This window comes from Peromyscus eremicus, chromosome 4 (assembly GCF_949786415.1).
Source record: "Peromyscus eremicus chromosome 4, PerEre_H2_v1, whole genome shotgun sequence".
Taxonomy (NCBI): domain Eukaryota; kingdom Metazoa; phylum Chordata; class Mammalia; order Rodentia; family Cricetidae; genus Peromyscus; species Peromyscus eremicus.
Genome location: NC_081419.1, coordinates 32,447,664 through 32,453,023, shown reverse-complemented (window position 1 = coordinate 32,453,023; position 5,360 = coordinate 32,447,664).

Here is a 5,360-nt window from a genome sequence, read left to right as displayed (position 1 = left end):
TGGGGTCCTTAGTACCAGCCTGGCCTCCCATAAGGCTGCAGGGGCTGTGGGCCCTAGTGTGGAACCCAGGGGAGGGTGTGCAGTATTGGAGTACAGGAAAAAAAATTTTTTTTTCAAAACAGGGTTTCTCTGTGTAGCCCTGGCTGTCCTGGACCTCATTCTGTAGACCAGGCTGGTCTTGAACTCAGATATCTGCCTACCTCTGAATGCTGAAATTAAAGGTGTATGTCACCACCACCCAGCTTGGAAGTGCAGGTTTTTAAGAAAAAAATTTTAAATTTTTATTTTATATTCCATATAGATGCTTTGCTATAAATGTCTTTATCATATTCATCTTGAAACAGGAGTTATGAATGTTATGAACAGCCAAGGGTGCTAGGAATCAAACCTAGGTCTTCTGCAAGAACAAGTCCTCTTAACAGCCTAGACATCTCTCCAGCCACAATTACAGATTTTTAAAGTATACCTTTGTTATCCTCTGAATTTGTGTCTGTTGTAATGTTTCCCTTTTCTCTAACTTTATTCTAATTTGGATTTTCTCTCTTTGACTTTTGGCTAATCTGGCCTAGGGCTTGTCAAGCTTGTTTTCTCGAAGGAACAATTCTTCCCCTCATTGGTACTTTGTATTGTTTTTGTTGTTGTTTTGCTTCTGTTTCATCGATTTAAGCCCTAGATTTCTTTCTTGCCATCTACTCTTTGGAGGTATTACTATACTAGAACTTCCAGTTGTGCTGTCAAGTAACTAATATGAAATCTCTCTGACTTCTGATGCTATGAACTTGGCTCTTAGAACTGCCTTCATTGTGCCATAGGTTTGGGTGTGTTCATTTTCACTCCATTCTAAAATGCTTGTAGGTAGCTAGCTAATATTTAGGCTAGAAAGACAACAAAGGCTGATTCTCTCCCTCATACTCAGTTCTGGGCCCCAGTACCTTTGTCACTAATAATACAATTTTGTAACTGGAAAACAGTGATGGATAAAGGAAAGAGAAAATGTCCCATCTTCTCCTCAGAATTTGAAATACTATGTAAAAAGGAGAAAGCATCACAAATCCCTCTCCTGAAGATTTAAAATACAAGTGATCTGAGCAGGGAAATGGGAAAAGGGGGTAGGTTCTAGATGGAGGGGAGAGGAAGATTTTACATGAGGGTAAAATCAAAGTTGACGTCTGAAAATGCCATAAGAAATCATTTTATTATCTACTACCCCCCAAAACCTTGTAATATATATGTGTATAAATATATTTATATGAAAATTTCTTATCTGGGCTGACAATGCTCCCTCTAAAAACCAAAGATCATCTAACAAATACCCTAATACCAGACATGAGAATCCTCCCAAACATTAAAGATTATTGCTATTTACCTTGGTTGCCCCCTAGAGATGGAAAGTAAATCTCTATTGCTGAAGACGCCACCTACTTCAGGAACAGGGCCCAGAGGCCCCAGAGTTGGAACTGATCTATATGTATGACTCCTTTCTGCAGGTTTCATGGTACCATCCAAAGGAAGGAAGCAACCAACAGTACAACCCAGATAAGACATCTATCAACTGTAAAGAACAGCATTACATAATAACTCTCAGGCTGTAGTGGCACACAATAGACAGCAACTAATTGGACTTCAGAACCACTCAACAAGAGGAAATCATGCCTGGTACTGGAAACCTAGCCAGAGATAATGAAGTCATAGATCTTGGAGAACTATAACCACTTACTAAACCAGCATACTCCCTAACAACATTCTAAGTACTTGTCCTTCTAAGTGTAGTACTCGTCCCCAGTAAAGGAAACTTCTTTTTTAACAGATAGAGATCACTACAGAAAACTACAAGCAATCAAAGTGCAAAGCTGTTCATCCCAGTTACAATGGATATATCCACAAAATAACTCCCAGATCTAAGGCTCATGGAACTTTGTGGAAGAGGGAAGAAGTAAAAGCCAGAAGACAGGGTAGTTTACTGTGATGCTGTGTCTCCTAGCAATGTCAAAACTTACACCCATAGTCTTACCAACATGACAACTTAAATATGAGATGAACAAGGACAAAAATAAGCATGCAAAAGTGAATGTAGGCTTCAACCCTACAGAAATAACTACAGGAAACTAAGGAATGCTGAGAGCAGGAAAAATAGTCTCCTGTGCAGGGAGAACACACCAATTGTTTATTCAATACCAAATGGTCAGCTCTGAAATCATACATACAAATCTGTTTATCAGATTAAGCAGGTTATAGCTAGGAATATATTCTTATATTCCTTATGTTTTATATATTTATAAATGTATACTTTATATACGTTTATATATTTGTAAGGTAACCTAAATACGACTGAAACATGGACTAGTTAACACCCCTAAGAAAAACTGCACTCCAGACTTGAGTTTTTCCTCTGCAATGTTCCCTTTGTCCATTGTCTGCTCTCATCTCTTAGTACTCTGTAATAAACTGCACTTATGTATCTCATCTGAATTTACTCAGAAGAGAACACAAAGATCAGGTGAACACATTGTGTTTAGCTACTTGTGTGCTTTTTCCTTTACCTTTGAACATTTCTTGGATCCTGGCCAAGTAGATATGCCAATTTTTCTTTTCCTTAGTCAAGTGGTTTGTTACTTGAGATATAGGATCCTAATTAACATGTCAAGAAAGTTAACAGAAACGTAAAAACTGACTGAGAAAACCTTTTATATATGATTAACTAGACTCTTATTTTTCAAAGAACCCATTATTAGTATTTGATAGTGATATATATTCCACACTCTACTGATTAATAACATCATTTCATTTCCAATATTTCTGGTTACTCTGAAATTTTAACTTTTGATTTTCATTCTTTTTTTTTTTTTTTTTTTTTTTTTGGTTTTTTGAGACAGGGTTTCTCTGTGTAGCTTTGCGCCTTTCCTGGAACTCACTCTGTAGCCTAGGTTGGCCTTGAACTCAGAGATTTATCTACCTCTGCCTCCCAAGTGCTGGGATTAAAGGCGTGCGCCACCACTGCCTGGCTTGATTTTCATTCTTAGTTCATTAGTTTTCAGCCCACATCTTGATAAATATTTGAAACTATAAATTATATTGTCTTATCAAGGTCCTACAAACATTATTGTACTCAGTTTTCAGTTTGAAATATTAACTTTTCCATTTAGCAGGTAAAGAAACTGGGAAACTAAGATTAAATATTAAAACTTAAAACTAAAACTAGACTAATGTTTTGATAGTGCAAAATTGTGATAGCATTTAAAGGATGTCTAGCTCAATTTGGGAACAAAATTCCTGATGAAACACTAAAATGAGTACCTAGCTTTACTCTAAAGCTCCTTTGAAGTTACTGAGACTAGTCATCAGACATAAGCACACTCATACCCTATGTATACTTCACAAATAAATAAGATGATATTACATGATTGTCTGACATTACTAATAGAGATGGATGATTCCAACTGCTAGGTGACTTCATCTGGACTTTGTGGTGCAAATGACAAAAGCCTATGTAAACAGCAGAAACAAACGTACCAAAACATTGTAACCAAGATTCAAGAATGGCAGGTTGTCACTAGCCTTCTAGAACCAGGAGAATATCATTAGCAGTATTCATTTCACCTTATCTTTTTCTACTAAGCTTGGTTCACATGACTATCAGCATTTCCCAGGTTCCTGTCTCTCAGTTTCTTATCTTTGTTTCAAACTGAAAAATCCTAGAAATTTGCTGATTTGAATCAGATCCCTCTATTCTTATTGCAATCACTGTGGCCAGGAGAGAGCTTGGTCTAAGATAAATAACTTCAGTCAATCACTTTCCTCATATACTGAAACCCAACCTTAGGTAGAGAATGGACAGACATTTTCCATAGACTGCTAGTCCATAAGACATAGTGTTCTTACAAAATAGTATATTATATGTCCTGTTTAATCTACATTATAAACGAGGCTACCTTGTGTATGAATAATAGACTATAATAACTTTAATTTTACAATTTGAACATATTTTTGTAATAAGAGTCCTTTAGAGATAAAAGGGTAGAAAAAAAGGAGGTAAGAAGGCTGAGAGTAAAAAAATAGAATCATTCAAACAAATAAACAGATTATTTTTTTCCCTGAGATGGAGAGAACATGAAGTTGGATGGGTAGGGAGGTGGGGAAAATCTAGACAGGGCTGGAATGAAAATAATGTCAAATATATTGTATGAGAAGGAGCCAATAAAAAACAACAGTAGAATCATTTCTAACAATCATAACTGATGGAATACTTAAGCCATACGATTGATATTTAGTAAGACCCTATCTATGTCCCTCTTCATCTCTCGTTTTAGAGAATTATGAGCCATTTCCAATTCAATGGAAATGACTTTTTTTTCTTATTTTTGAGAATATAGAGGAAACATCAGACTTTTAGAACCCAGCATTCATCAGGGGTGGCAAATGCACTACATAAACTCATTTCCCACTTAACTAGAATACACAATGTTTTCCTTATCTAAGTTTTTCTACAGCCAGGAAAAAAAAGCTCTGTAAATTATTCAACTTTCTAAAATTGAGTTGACTTTCTAAACACTTAGAATATTGAGCAAGACAGAAACAGTTAAGGCTTAATTACTATGAAAACAACAAAAAATCTTAACATGACAAAACATTTAAGCAGAAAAAGTATAAAATTATATATCTATATTACAACATATACATTGAAGTTTAATTACATACACATATACAGAATATCAAAATACCTTTTCTACTTAAAAAACATTCAGGTTTTCATTTACTAAAAACAAAATAGTACAAGTTTTGCTACCCAAATATATACATCGAAATAAATACTTTCAATTGCGTAAAATAGAAATGGTTAACAGTTTCAAATTTCTTAACATTATAACGACAAATAGTTTACCCTGAATTTTCAGTATCTTTTTGTTAAAAAATAAATTTACTTAATCTTAAACTCAAATCAATGTGCTTTAATGCTTAAAAAAAATACTTAGTAAAGGACAGGTTATACCAGCTAAGAAATGAAGTTTACAGTCATATAGTTATAAATGTAAAATTTTAAAAACATAAATTCAATATTATGAAAATATATAAAACCCCTAGGTATACTCCATAAAAAATATAAATGTACATTTGCATTCTATTGATTATCAAAGACACTGATGTAGTTTCTATAAAATGTTAAAAGCAAAGGCATTGTTTTCTTTCTTCTTTTTCTTGCAACGGTCTCACTGTGCAGCTACAGGCTGGCTTCCAACCCAGGGAACCTGGTTCAGCAGGTTTGCAGTGTTTTTTTTTAATGTAATATATAAATAAGAAATACTTCTATCTCAACCAGTAACATCAACATTTGTTAGAAAAAAAAAAAGGAGTATACATAGAAA